Source organism: Alligator mississippiensis, chromosome 9 (assembly GCF_030867095.1).
Source record: "Alligator mississippiensis isolate rAllMis1 chromosome 9, rAllMis1, whole genome shotgun sequence".
Classification (NCBI taxonomy): Eukaryota; Metazoa; Chordata; order Crocodylia; family Alligatoridae; genus Alligator; species Alligator mississippiensis.
The window spans coordinates 55,295,515-55,311,613 of record NC_081832.1 but is presented as its reverse complement, the minus strand read 5'-3'; the positions used below and the strand labels follow the sequence as shown (position 1 = coordinate 55,311,613).

The 16,099-nt window shown below is 38.1% G+C and overlaps 1 long non-coding RNA gene across 3 annotated transcripts in view; it reads left to right on the top strand.

Annotated features, from left to right (window-relative positions):
* The window catches only part of LOC109280872 (uncharacterized), a 696,334-nt gene that overhangs the window by 61,287 nt on the left and 618,948 nt on the right, over positions 1–16,099 (top strand). For all 3 annotated transcript variants that reach the window (XR_009464392.1, XR_002087329.2, XR_009464391.1), the window contains exon 2: positions 9,645–9,690. This is a non-coding gene — a long non-coding RNA (uncharacterized LOC109280872). The remainder of the gene's footprint in view (positions 1–9,644; positions 9,691–16,099) is intronic.

Below are 16,099 nucleotides of genomic sequence, written 5' to 3'. Positions count from 1 at the left end.
AATAAGACAGGTGGGAAGAGTGCATTGTGTGTCACGTCCTTCCTAGTTACTTATTCCCTTGTGAGTAGAAATTGCATGTAGATGGTTGCATTATATGTGTATATTAGCAAAAGCCAAATGATTTCCACTCCCCCCCCCCCTTTTTTTGTTAAAGCAGAAGGTGATGAGGTCTGTGGGAGATTCATAGATCCTGAAGAACGTGTTTTGTTGCCCAGGGTTGACCCCAAAGAATGCTTTGTCTTCCTGGATAAATAACCTTTTACCATTGATTTAGATAGTTCCACTCTATGAGAAGATTATTTTTATCAACCAGAAACTTTTAGTGACATTATAGGAATTTAGGCTGAAACTATGAAGTGCCTTGAATGTATGGAGTGACATTTCATGTTTGATACAATGTTCTTTGGGGATCCAGTGCAGTGAGTGGAAGACAGATTTTCATTGGACAGTCTTCTATGGTATGACTGGAGCCTCAATTCAGTAAATTATAGATGTAGTACCCCCTTTTACTGTCTGCCTGGTGGAGAAAACTCTTTTAATGCAGCAGTTAGGGTAGTTTCAGGGATGCTGATTGAATAGTGTCCCTATGAAAACTAGGTAATAACTACTGAATAATTACTTGCATCTCATTAATACTGTGTATCCTAAAGGATCCTAAAATATTTGAAACTTTCTGGGGAGAATTATTTGTTTGATCAAATTTTTCATTTCAGGATTAAAAAAAAAAAATTAAAAGATTTCCACGTTATTTTTCATTAAAAAATAAAACAGAGATACAAACCTGGTCTTTACTATTTTGAGCTCACTCTATCTAGGAATTTATACAAGATTAAATATTATATATAAATGATTGAAATTGAAATAGAAAAGACATTTTCCCAGATTGATCTAATGATCAAACCAGACTTTCAATTAACAGAAGTCAAAAAATATATATATTCATTTGAACCAGGAAAAAAATGTCAACTTTTTAAAAGCATTTGTAGTATGGGAAAACTTGTTTCCCACCCAACTCTGTGCAACTATTATGATGAAAATGCATGCCTCACTCTCATAGTCTGTACATGGTAATCCCACAGACCATCACTAAGGTATAATGGCATAAAACTATTGTAATGGAATAGGAAGAAAGCCCCTCCAGGTCGGGGACTGTCTCTGCTTGTACAGAGTCTAGTGCAATGAGGTTCTGGGTTCCTAGGTATTATTGGAATACCAATATTAATGTTGGTGGCCTTTTAAAAATCCTTATGTTGATCACAGTTAACTGAAAGAATTTTAACTTATTTTTGGTCCAATTGCTAGTTTTTTCTTTAAAGTTTTAGTTTCTTCTTTTTTCTGTATTTTGATGATCTTGGACAATAAAATTGGTCTATTTTGCTTTGCTGTCTAGTCTTCAGAGTTTTGCTTTTGTTTTTAGTTTGAATAATATCAATCAGTTTTACTTTCCAGTTATCATGGCCAAATACCATATAGCCTAAAGTATCAATACTTTCCACTTAGGAAAAAAGTTTGAATAAGATTTTAAATTGCATATTTAGGTTTGCTTTAAAAAACATATTTTAGTGAAGTCAAGGGTTCAGTGGAGCCTTTTCTGGATTCAAAGATAACGATAAAATAAAATTGTGTGTCATAGAACATTGACAAAATGGGGTTTCTTAATATATTCAATTGATGGTTATGTAATATCAGTATGTGGATTTAGCATGTGACATATTTCAGTATAAAAAAAAATACACCTCACAGCAAGTGAGAGAGCTGGAAAGAAATAAGAAAATACACTGCTTCTGTTTCACCACTGGGTGATACTCTTGTTCAATTTATTCATTTTATCAAGGTCATTTATATAAAGATTAAAAATGTTACACAATGAGGCTCTTAAAGAATAGGATTTAGAGAAAAATAAAGATCTTCTCTCCTCAACTTCAACTAAATTAAACTTTAACAGCATCTTTGGTTTATAAATATATATGAGTCTTATCATAATCTTTACTTTCACTATACTGGGTTCACTTTAATGTGCTTAGTTCTTAAATTGAATACAACAGCAAACTGATTGACACATTTTTAAGTTACAATGATTCCCAGTACAATTAAACCTGTACAGTCAGTATCAAACCTATGTAATACAAGCTAAAATGTTGTTCCATCCCTTTCAGATATTAATTAGATATGTCTTTTTTAATGAAATGCTTTGTGTAATATAAATAATATGATGTAGGTACTATGTTATACCTTTATATTATGTGAAGACTGACATTTTAAAAGGTTTGCTTTGTTTTTAACTTAACTGCTTCTATTTTATGCTGATTAAAAATAAAATCTGATTATCTGAATACTTGAAGTTCACTTTAGCTCACTTAAAGGACTTTGTTAGGACCTCCTTGGATTTTGTCATTAATGTCACACGTGACTGTATAACTGGAGCTAGCAGGAGGCTGAGATAGGCACACGAATTTAGACTTGTGACATCACAAATACAATTTTTACCTCTGAGGAAACCTTTATAGAAATCATAAAGAAGCAGTGATCAGCTTGTTATTTCTCTTTTTGTTGTGCCATTCAATTTTAATTCTTAAAACTAATGTAGTGACTCAGGAAGGGTGTTTTCACTTTGCAGCAAGAATTCAAACTCAATATTTACCGAATATGATGTCAAAAGTGTTCTGAGACCGCAAAACACTCCTACGTGTCTGCCTTCCTATTTATTCTAGAAATTGTGTGTGGAAAGAGTATGAGAACAGACTAATTTTATGGAAATATTATGCATGCCAATGTAGCATCAGGGGTGGAAGGGAAGACTCTAGAGAATGGTTTATAATCCATATCCTATGGAAATACATCCTTTGAAAGTAAGCATTATTCAGGTTTCATTTATTTGTAAATTATCTGCAGCATGCTAACATTAACATCTTACTTTTCCTAGAACTTGGTTCTGAGTTTTGTAAAATCATAACTTTGGGTTTTTTTATTTTCACTGTAAATCCCTTGATATCTAGTACTGTCCCCTATAGCTTGAATTTTCCAAAGGACTTGTCATGATCTGGAGTCAATGATCCGTTAATGACACCAGCATTCTCATTACAGTGCTGACATCAGTTATGCCTCTTTTCCCTCCTAGTCTGCCGAGTATGCAGGTGCATTCTAAAAGGCCCCCAAATCAGTTGCTAAGGTCACTTTCATTATTGGCTTTTGCTGGGAACAGATGATTTGGTTTCTATGCAACATAAATTGACTTATTTCAAATCAAAGAAAGTATTCTCCTCTAGCCTTGACTGACAATATTAAAACAAAGAGCATGCCCCTACAAATGCTTATTAGTGGATAGTGATTTTACCAAGAACACTCAAGTAAGCTCTATCCTAAGCAATGCTCTTTATCTGTGATTGACAGTAAACATTTATGGGCCCAAACTTGCCAGAATGAAATTATGTGAAAATAATCATCCTTTCAAGTGAAAACCTTCACCCTTTTAACTGTGTAGCCACATCAATTATAGCTTACTTCCTTAGGGGGTAGAGATTCCATTTCTCTTCTGTATTCTCTTTATTCCCTTCTGCTGAGCATCAGTGATATACTGGGGAAGTCTAGCCTGAAAGAACACAGGGACAAGCTGGTCTGACCCGTGTGGACAGGGACAATAGTGTAGCAGTTCAGGTTCCAATGAAGTAAAAGAAATCCCCCAAAACATCCACATTTCTCTGGCTCTTCTCTGAGAAAGCACAGGTAGGGAAGAATATTAAAGAAAAGAACAAACCACATTGGCATGTTTGGGTTTTACATTCTCTGTAGATTCTGTTCAACTGGGCAAAGCTAAAGTTCACGTGTGTGTGTGCATGTGCGTGTGTATGTGAGAGAGAGAGAGAGAGAGAGAACAGCCCTGTGCCTGTCTTCCTGCTTCTAGCTCAAGTTACACAGTCACATTTGACATCACAGACAAAAAAAAATCTGAGGAGGTCCTGACCAGGTCCTGTAAGAAGGCTAAAGTGAATACTTGTCATTTCAAGTAGTTGGATAATTAGATATTGTTAAAATTGCCAAAATAAAAACAGATTAAATATAAAATGCACTCTTATATTTACAATAGCAAAATATTATATCAGCTGGATTTCTAAGAGGCGGTCATTGTTTAGCTTCCAGTACTATTAAATCTGAAGTACTATTAAGTCTACTGTAGCTTATAAAATAATTTCTAATGAATAGCTTAATTCTTTGGCAGATGTCCTGTATTATCTTCTTAAACATATAATAATTAGTCTCTGAACTAAAAATATTATGAATATGAAGTATTTTTAAATAGTATATGATCTGCTTATATATATTTGTTTTAGTTACAATATTATAAACTTATATACATTTAATATATCATATTATTTGTAGTCCAATGGCTAATTATAGTGTACATTCAGCAATTCTACCAAGTATTTCAGTTGTTTAATTTTTCTTGTGTATTCCACACCACTGGAGCAGGACAATAGTAGATTTGTCTACCACTCTTGTCCTCTAACAAAAACAATAGTAATTTCTCTGCTTCAATAACTTTAGAAAAAGGATTGCCTTGTATTTGAATACAACAATCTAATAACAATAGCTTTTACCAAACCAGTGTGTCAAAGGAAATACTGAAATTTTAGGGAATTTTTTTTGTCACATATTTTTATGATTTACTCCACTGAGCAACGCAGAACAAGAAAACTTATTTTAGGAGAAATTTTAAAGTAGCCTTTATGATGATAGAAAAGAAAATGGTTGCACTTATTAACAATGGTCATTCAGGAGCACTAGTAGTTAATTGTGTTTAGGTGATATCTGTACCTTTTAGAGACTCACAACATTTTCTTTTGTCTTATTGTACTGTATACAAGAGCTTACCTGCAACCCAGTGATAGATGTGATCTCCAAAACTCTAAAAGTTTAATCTAGAATCACTTGATTTAAAACAAATAGACTCTCATCTTAATTTTTCCAGAGCTGTTTGTCCAGGGAATTGTCATATATATGACAGTGGGTTAGACAACAGTTGCCTTGCCATTACTGTAATGCAAGTTAATTGCAGATGGAGGGCTATGTTTCTAGCCTAGATTTTAACCAGACCTTCATACTGCTACCCAAATATTTTTAGGGCAGTGTCTTAGTTCTGGAATTTCTGGGTTACAATAGGTATTCAAAAAACTAAATTGCATCTTGTGTGGTGATGGTGGGATGAGAGGAATTACACCCATAATTAGTAAGTGAGCAAACAGGTCAAGTTTCACAAAACTGCTAAACTCTGAATCTTAAACACATGCCAGGCTGCTACCCAACCTTCAAGGCAATGAGGATAAGACAGTGGCAAAGAAACAGGGGGTTTGAAGGTAGAGAGGAGCTCAGGACAGGTGTTGGAGGTGGCAGTGAGCCAGAAGCAGGACAGGGAGAAATAAGACAGCAGTTAGAAGGGCAGGCCAAACCATAGTAAAACAAAACCCAACTTAGGGGTCCAAGTAACAGTTTTATTACACAGACAACACTACACAGCCCCAGACAACACACTACACAGCCCCATGAAATTATTGGTACACACACACACACACACACACACACACACACACCCACCACACACACGTGCGCACACTGGCAGCAGGAGAGAGACTCAGTGGTAGGGCTGGAGTTCAGGTAGGGAAGAGAAGCAGAGTCCAAGCCCTTGGTTGAAAAAAGGATGGGGTTGATAGCTACCTATCCAGGCTGGAAAAGGGGTCCTTGTCCAGCAGGTGTTGTCCAGAGGTGGGTCACTGGCAGGGCCTGTGGGTGGATAGGTGGTGTGGCATGGTGCTGGTCCAGATGGAAAGCACGTCCCACTGGGTCTGTCTTTAATGCCCCTTTTTATAGGGGCAGACCTTGTGTGACCCTAGTGACAGGAGGCATGCCCAGGCAAGGGTCAGCCCCTGGCATACTGAGCATGTGTGCTTCATGCAGGAATGTGCAGTTTTGGGTGTCTATAATCGTGGGGTACAATGGTGGAGTTGCTGGTTCTGCAGGGTCTTTTGTCTTTCAAATGCTGGGTTCTTGTCTCTGTTCCTGAGTGAAGTCCGTGGTTCCTGGATGAATCAATGTGAGGTGATGGCCTGGTTGTTACAGGCCATTCAGTAGAGGCCTGCTACCATTGTATTTAAATCATTCCCAATCACTCTCATTCATCTGGGAACCCATGTACATGGGAGGGGTACGTGACTCATACAGTAGCGACACAGGGGATGCACAGGCAGAGAACACAAGATGGAGACTTGACATACAAAATGGAAACTTGACATTACTTTGGTTCACTTACAAACACATGCCTAAACCATACAATATCCATATGAAACAATAAAAATCAATACAAAAATGGTAATACAATATACAACAGTAAGAATCAATACAAACCTAGTAATAATACAATATAAAACAGTGGATATCCAAAACCAAAAACTTGCTACCAAAATAAAAATTTTAAAGCTTATCCTAAGTCTGATCTCGCTTATGCTTGTCTATAGGGAATAGAGAGGGAGAGAAAGAAAAGCCAGAAATAATTGGGGGAGGGAAGGGAATGCATATCTATCATATATATTAAAAAAGAAAAACTGGGGGTTTTGCTACAAATCTAGTATCAGACTTAACTGATTTGGCTCAAACCAGTTTATGCAATGTGTGTCCCAGACCCCTTGGTGGTTTAAGTTAAATCAAAGTCCCCCACCATCCTGGCATGCTCTCTGCTCCACAGCAGGGCTGGCCCCTCCGCTCCCTCTGCTCCCTGGCTGGAGCTCAACACAGACTTGTAGGCACAGCAGGGTGTGCTGGCTCCCCTCTCGCCACCTGCTGCTTAAGCAGAGATCCCTTCCTCCTGTCTGCTACAGCAGGGACCATAACCAGCATGTGGTATGCTAGCTAATGCTGAGAGGTGTCTGTGTGTGTGTCTCTCTCCAGTTTCGGTGGGGCAGGTGAAACAGTGACTGCTTAGGGCTTTTGGAGCTAATCAACAGGTCAGCTGGTAAGCTGTTTAAGAAGTTTGAAGTAATGTGGAGAGAGGCTATTTTGCTACTTGGGTGATAAAGACTGTTATCAGCCATCAGCCTCTCCCTTCCCCCCCCCCCCCCCATCTGGCTTGCTCACCTGGCAGTTTGCTGCAGCCAGTATGAGGAAGCAGGAATAGGGAGATTGAAAAGTTCTGTATCATGAACAGATGCATGTACTGCATACCCCTTCTTGCCTCAGAGTGCTAGGCCAGAGCTGGGGGCTGGCAACACTCCTGCCCCTGGAGCAGCCAACAGGGAAAAGCCTGAGACCATGCAGGCAGACATCCCTAATGAGAGGAGTCCTGCCAGGGCCTGGCCATGCCCCCCTTAGCTCAGGTTCCTGAAGAATGGAAGGGAGGACTGCTCTAGCATCCCCTGGCTTCTAGCCTGAGCCACTGCAGGTATGCGCCTGAATTTCCTCAGTCCAGAGAGGATGTCTGTCCAGTTACAAACCAGTTCAGCCTAGTCAGGTTAGACTAACTTGCAAAGATTGAATCAATTCAGGCTCAGGATTTTTGAATGTCTGTCCGTAGCCTAGCAGTCCCTACTCAGTTGGTAGCTTTTTGCACTGAAAGCCTATGAGATTTGCAGGGCAATCTTTTTTTTAATGTAACTTAGAAATATTGGAGACTTCAGTTGTTGTTTTTTTTTTCATTTGAAATATCAGGGTTTGATTCTTCAGTTCAAAATTAAATGTTTATGACTATGTACAAATGGATTGATGTGCATAACAAAGAAAATGTTCACAGAAGTCCTTGCCACATATGATCCTGAATTTGAAAATAGCTATATTGCTTGGATTCATAATCACTCTCTTCTCTTTCATTTTCTCTTGATGGTTGATATTTTGAGTTTCTATTTTTAAATGCTTTCTTCTCTTTTGTGGAGAAAAGAAGCAAACAACTGCCATTAGCTGAAATTTAAAGGATAGTTATTTTTCTTCAAAATACATACCTTACCTTGTGTATTGACACATGATTAATGCACAATACAGTCTGTTGAAGACGACACTTTGTCACATACAAAAAGCAAGTGACCGTAAATTGGTGTACCTGTCACTGGGTTTTGTTGTTGTTGCTGTTGTTGTTCAATGCCATGTAGCACAGCACTGCAGCGTGGAAGGGAATCTACAAGTATAACACTGTCAGCAATTGCAATAAATCTTGTTTATCTTGATCTTTTATCTTTTCAGTGTTCATTTTTGTTTGCACAAGCAAAGATGATGACATGAAAGACAAGTTCATTTTCTTTTTTTTTTTTTTCATTCAGTAACCTTGACCCAAATTCATACAATAAAATTGGTTAACATACAAGGTGTACAGCTTTGTAACAGCCAGTTAGGGTGAGGTGCACTCACCCTGTAGCAAGCCCTGATGACTGAGATTGAGGTGGGAAAATGTATCAAGAGTATCAGAAGAGCCATAGAATATGCATTGCAAGTGTAGTCAGGTACCTGGGAAAAGTATCTTATTGTTCCCCTTTGTCTCCCATGTACCACAACCCTCCTCCCTCCCCTTAACAAACACCCTCGTTTGCCCCCCACATGCTAATAAAAGGTTGAAATTAATCAATATTTATTTATAAGCAAAAGTTCATACATCCAAATTGTTGCAAAGCCTTCAGCATGGAAGCAGTTATGCCAGCTGATAGAATTCACTCAGTGATTCAAAGAAGAAAAAGAACTTTGTCACAAGGAAAACTGGTTTATGTTACAAAAGGGAAACATAGCTACTGTGGGCTTATTTCTCTCTTACTTTATGCACTGACAGGAGCTGCATCTGTGTGGGCATGAGCAATATTTGACCCTTAAGATAACACTACATTAATACATATGACTGGTTCATTAAACATCCTGGAACGACAAAAAAGCCTGCATGTCTCTCTAGAACAGTAGCTGTTACCTAGTGATTCACACTACCTGTTAGCAATGATTGACAAAGGGTCACTTTTGGATGTCTATAAAACACCTATCCCAAGCACTTTTTTTTTTTTTTTTTAATCTGGTTGAAAAATCTTGGAAAAATTTTAAGTGACACCACTTAAAGGATGTAGGTGTCTGCAGGTTTATGGTCAATAATCATTTGACTATAGTTACATGTTGTAAAATGTTTGAATAATTACCATGGGGCAGGAAATCCTATGTAAATGACCCTTGTCCTCCATGGAATGCCTGCTGGGGAGCTAATAAGTCTTGAGTTCTAACCATGTCTCTAACACTGAATTCCCTACGAAGTTTCCAAATGGCATTTAGACCAAAACTCAGGAATTTAAATCCTTCTGAGGTTGTGGCATGATTTTCAGAAATGCTGAGTACCTAGTTCACCATGATTAAGATCTCTATGTTGTTCTGTGTCTGCACAGTTTGTGGCATGTGACTCTTGAGTGCAATTGCATGCTATGGTAACACAACTAATAATTAATAACAGGTGCTTTCAAACTGAAGTAAGCTAAATGGGAGCAAGGCACTTTTATGCCAAAATAACTCCATGGGTTGATGAGCTGTAATTTATATATGTAAAGCTAGTGGTTTCTCTTTTGACAGGACATTTTTTTAACCCTCTTGTGATTGAAAAACTTCCATAACTGCAGTCTGAGAGTCTTTATTTTATGTTTCTGCAGGAGGATTCCTCGTGGTTCCTCATCAGAAGACCTAGAACTTCTTCTGGTAAGACTGTTGGATCATCTTACTATTCTATTACAAAATGTCATTTTCTGGAATCTGCAGTCACTGAAAAGGAATCTTTGTCTTCGCTGTCATTTGAGGGTTTCCTAAGCAGTGCTTGCATCCCGTTGTTCTGTGTCCCCTTTCCTGCACCCCCTCTCCCATCTCCTTTCTGCCTTTGTTTTAGAAATTTGTAGACAGTACTTGAAAGGTATTCTGAGTAATTAAGAATACTTGAAATGTTTACATATTTTGTGTATAAAACCTATTCTAATATGTTTTAAAGATATGTTTTATTATATCCAAACATATCAAAGATTGCCTACAGATGTTCAGGGAAGTTAGGGGGAGGTTAGATCATGTTAAAAATGGCCACCCAATCTGACTTAGTTTGCCCAGGTGCAGACTTTATACTTAACTCCCTAGTTAGGTTGATCTATGTGCAAGCTATACAGAAGTTCAGGAAGGTTTGATCGGTGGCCAACCCAATCCAAGTTAACCTGACCTTTGAGGGAGCCTTACTTGGATTGAGTTGGCCATTTTTAGACCAATCTGACTGTCCCAATTTTCTATATAGTTACCAGCACATCCCCAGGGCTGGGAACACCTAGCCACTGACTCCAGCCCTAGGTCTGCACATTTTCTACCCAAACCCTAGCACTGAGCTATTTTAGCTCCCCGGCCTCTCGCCCCATCCCCAGATGAGCCCACCAAACCCCCCATTACACAAGCTGCTCCTGGTGCCAGTTTATCAGTATTTGCCAATGCTTGGAGCTAATGAATTAAGTGTCTGTGGGGGGGGGGGGGGGGAGGGGAATGGTTAGGTTTTCTGGCAGGGACCTAAAAATATCCTCTGGTCAGGGGGGAGAGAGCCCCCTTGTTCCCTTCAGCCCTGTCCCACAGACCCTGTGACCCCCCTGATGCCACCAAACCCTCCTGGACCCCACCAACATCTATGGACTTTGCCTGCTCCCACAATTTCCCCAATCCTTCCCACAGAACTTGCTAGCTTCCCTGATCCCCCTTGGACCCCACCTGCCTCTGAAGCCCCCCAACAAACTCCATCTGCCCCCTGATCTTCCTCCATCCCAACTTACCTTAAATCAGGTGGCTATTTTTAATATCGATCTAACCCCTCTCTAACATTCCTGAATGTCTTTACCCAGCCAAAATGTATTCTGTTGCTACAGCATATGAAATACTACATTGACAGCTCAGAAATTCTTCAGAGGGCTTATGTGATCCTTTATTTAGCAAACCTACGAGCCATGTAAGAAGAAATTCAGCTTCTCTTATTTTGAGCAAGTTTTTGGCCTTCTTCATTTCCAAGCTGGCCGTAGTAACATAGACAAATACAAATTGCTTCCAATATTAAAAGAAATAGTTCATTTTTTCTAACATCTAAAGATTATCACCACATAATTTTCTTTATCATAAAACAGTTTGGTTATGTTTAGATTGTCTCTCTCTGAATGGTTGGTCCTGTACAAGTGCTGTTAAGCACAGAAGTTACTGCTTTAAAATGGAAGGAATGAATTCTCTGTGTTGTATCTTATCTAAAAGCAAATATGCAGTCTTCTTTTTAAGTAGTTAGTCCCCTCCAAATTGCATCATAAGTGTCATAAATTGTGGCTACATAGTACTGGGAGAATCCATCACATTGGTCCTGAAGGAAGAAGAATATCATCATGGAACAGAACTGTTAGTTGGGGTATCATGTTTAAAATTCTGGGAATTCATCATTGGTGATTCAGTTCCAGATTTTACACTGCTACTGATTAAACAGCCTGAACTTGACTGATTTAGCCTTATAAATTTAAGATATGGCAACAACTACCTGTATTCAGTGTCTGCTCCTCTATTTTTAAGTATTCATAATACTGCTGTATAACAGTTAATTTAGAACGTTCTACCATGGCTTCACAAAGGGCTTTTCATAGGTTATTATAGCATATGGGTTTTGTCATAGGTTATTATAGCATATTAATCTAGCTTTATATTAGTATAATTTTATTGATCCCACAGAAGAAAAGTGCCATCCTCTTCTTTTATGTGATTCTGTAGACCCTGACTTTCACAAGATAATTTGGTGTCCAATCTTGTGGAATACCTGGCCAGTACTATACACTCAGAAGTGGCAACATACAGTGCAGGAACAGTGCTCAGGGGGAGATGCTGCCCCCTCTTTTTATGCCAATGTGTGTCAACTGGCCATTTAAACACCAGTTTTGGACAAAAGAAGGTGCACGGCCACTGCCATTGTTCTGTCCTCCTTGTTGCTGGAGTTGGAGCTGGAGCCACTTCAGGGAATGTGAGGGTGCAGGGGGATAGGGAAAGAAGGCTGGAAGCACCCCCCCCCCCCAGATCCATTCTGGCACCCCACTTAGGCAGCACCCAGGACTTGTGCACACTCTCCCATCCATTGTTACACTACTCACATTAGGAGGAAAAAGTTAATAATTAACTACCCTGCTACTGAATAATATTTTTGTGTTTGTACAAATTTTTATAGCTATGGTGCTATTTCTGTATTAATGATGTGCTTCCTCCTTTCTTACATTTCTATTCATTCTAGCTATAGACAGACATAAAATAAGAGAATAAGCTACAGAAAAAAATTTCCGTAACCTAAAATAAATGTTATGAGGCTAATTTTTTATAGAGGTAACATAAACTAGGATATTAATTTGAAACGGATGAAGTAGAAGTGATGCATACAAAGAAAGGCACATTAACAATAACTCCAATTTAGCCATAGACGTTATTCAGATGTTTTGCTTCAGAAAACAGCTATTCACAGATCTGAGTTAACCTAGAAAGATCCTGTGTGTAATTTAAAAGCTACTAAAAGTTTCAAACACCTCTCTTAATGCATCTCAGTGTGGAAGAAGGCATCTCTCAACACTCTGATCCTCATATAGTACTTCATGATGACCAGTTCTAGCTATGTCTATCATTTTACATTTCACTGTAGCAGCAGTTGGGTCCTAGGAGAGAGGCACTTTCTAAATTCCATAGCATCAGACATTATAGGAAAAAGGATTCTAAATTGTTTGTATTCCTTTTATTAGTTGTTGCATTTTAGTCATGGAGAGCTACACCAGTGCCAACTCCAAGATAAATGATGTGTGGCCATCATTATCTTTAGTTCTCAGGACACAGCCAAGAACCAAGTGCAGTCTTTAAATCATGTCTGCTCTTTGCATAGTTACAATCTCCAATGATGTAAAAATTTTAGTAAACATCAGATAAATAAGGTTATACTCTATTATGTTTTAAAAAGTGCTGGTGATGGAAAAATATGCAAACTTAGATTGAAATTCTCCTATAACAGGCACGTGTAACTCAGCATGGAGAATACTCTATTCCTCACAACTTTGATGTAGCCCTCCCACGTGTTTATCTTGTTAGTTATTTCAGTTCAGCACATGAAACTGTGAAATGTATAAAATCAGGTAAGGCTTTTGCAAAGTAATTGCAGGGTAGAAATTATAAACTTGTATCAGAAGCTGATCTAAGAAGTATATACTTTTGACATAGCAGTAAAATTGAGTATGAGTTGGGGAGAAAAATAGAGAAGGATGATAGATCATGCATAATGAAGAGCTTTGACAAAAATAGTGTGAATAAGAAACAGTTAGTGTATTACCACAGCTGGAGTATAAACATGCAGATGGAAGTGATAGCTGTGATGTCTGATCTCCAAATGCATTTTGAATCTTCTTAGATCTCTATGAAGGAATCGTTTAACACGTTTCTGGAAGGGGACTCCTAGAAAATCCTCCTCTGCACAAAAATTAACTTTCCTTGCACTTTTTCATTCTTTTGTTGCTGTAGGGTACTAGTCATCACTTAGATTTTTATTTGTGGTACAATATGGCACCAATATTATTTTGAACTTGTCAGATGAGGCTCAGCAAACAGATCCGATTACCCAAACATAATCTTCTCTCCTGCTATACCAGAGTAATAAAATAGAAGTTCTCACTCAGCTTCCTGAGGATAGAGTTAGAGAGTCAACTACATGCAGGTGTGGATGAATAGCCCTAATTTAAAACCAGTCAGGACTCTCACCCTGCATGTATTCTAGTAAGTCTGTTGAAGACAGCCCAAATCCAAACCCAGCAAGAGCCTAATTCATGTACAAGTATTATATTAGCAACATCAGAAATCATATGAATTGAGCACTTGGGTGCTTGGTGGGCTGATAGCTCTGAAGAACTAAGTGTTCTGCTTATCCATGGCATGGTACAACATGCAAAACAGCAGCACAGGCTTTCTTCATGTTGTCCTACCTGTGTATCCTTAACCTTAACAACCACTGTGAAGTTCATGCTCAGAGGCCCCTTAGGAAATCACAGCCATCAGCCTTTCACCTGTAACTGTCAATAATGATGATGTTTTTCCCTTATATATTTATATATCCTGAGAGGCCAAATGCCATCAAATTTATGATTAGGGAATTAACAACTTGGGGTATGAAATGTCTGGAAGTGACATGCTCTAAATTCTGTTGTTAGTCCTCTGAGCTATTGGGTTTCCATCCTTCTCTCTCTCTCTCTCTCTCTCTCTCTCTCTCTCTCTCTCTCTCTCTCTCTCTCTCTCTCTCTCTCTCTCTCTCTCTCTCTCTCTCTCTCTCTCTCTCTCTCTCTCTCACACATCCCCTTCCCCAAGCCAAAAAACAGCAGTTACTCTTTTTTTAGCATTATCTAAAAGGAAACAGAGAGGATTTTACTCTCTAGTTTAGTTAGTACAGTCAGCATAACAATCGTAGTGTACAATCTAACTCTTTCACTTTAGGTATTGATGGAACTTGTCATGGATTCAGTTTTTCATTATCAGCTACCTATAAACCCCACAATACAAGAATTAAAAATCTATCAAATTCCATCCTTTTGGGGGGGGGGGTGTGCATACACATTTCTTATATATAACCAAAAATTATTTTCTTTATCTGGAAGATAACCTTTTTATGTGATTTTTTTTTTTTTTTTTAATAATGACAATGACAGACCAATGGCTTTACTTGCTCCATTTCATTCATTTATTTTTCAAATTTGACATTCTAAGAATTAACATTTTATCATTGACAGAGGATCTGTTTGTTAACTTGAATGCCTGCTGCTTATTGGTAAAAACCACTTCTGATTTCATTTAAATTGTTTTGTTTAACTAAAAGCAGTTCTGTGGCATACATGGGTATTTAGAGATTATTGTGCAAGATAATTTGTATGGCATTTATAAGTGCAGTCCTAGGGACTTTGATTTTAATAAACAGTTTGCCTACAACCATGCAACCCTCTGTTGTGGTATGCTTAGATCACCCAAGAAGGGAATGATTTAAAAACAACAAGAAAATGCCAGCGTGCTACAGGAAATGGTGTTAGTAGTTCAGATAACTGATTTTTTCACATCCAGGTCTTGCTTAATCAGTACCTGGGCAGGATGTTGTAGAACTGTAGGTCTTACTATTTTGAATTGAGTGCAGTAGTTGACTTTTTCTAATACTACTTTTTTGTTGTTTTTTGAGATTGGAAAAGGCTATTGCATATACACAAGTTAAGGTATTATTAATTCCTGTTATTACAGCTGGTTTCCATGTCTGGTAACTGCATCTAATATACTGAGATACTAGGGACTGTCCAACTTCACGTAGTTCTGGTGCTGTGTACCATGTTTGTTTGTTTGTTTGTTTTTGTTTTTAAATGATGGCATATGTGTCCTTAGCCTCTTCTCCAAACTGACTACATTTCAATGGGGATGCTGTAGCTACATATATTCCTAGCAGGATGCATTTATAATTGTTATTTGTACTGATGTAATATCTATCCAGAAAGCTTAAACATGAGAAGTAATTAATTCACTAAGTCTCAAATCAGCCTCTTTGGGAGTTATCTAAGAAGTATGCAAGGGTCATTCATATGGTACTGAAATGAAACCACTTTTGGAATGGAAAACAGCTGGAACTTTAACAACAGAAGAATATAAGTTAGCATTTGACCAGTATGCTGAATGCACCATGGGAATTCTAGTGACCCTCAGGAATAAATATTTCTTCCTCACCCTAACCCGAATACTTAGCCTTCTACTGGTGTTCCTATGTTGACTGAGTAAAATACCACCTGCTAAATCACTCATGCTTCTTTCTCTGTTACTTAAGCATTGCTGGGAGGTCTTTCCAAATACTGATTAAGATGAACTTATAAGATTTGACAGAACCACAGCTCAAGATGGTATGGCTGGAGGCAGTCAAGTATTTTAGGATGAAGAAGTCTTTTGAAACGTAAGGTAGAATCATGCAGAATAATTATCAGCAGATGACATTTTATTCCATTGTGATTTAAACCTTTCAATAGGTGTTTGGCATAATGTGGAAGAAAAAGCAGAATGAATAGTTGGTAGATACAAAGAT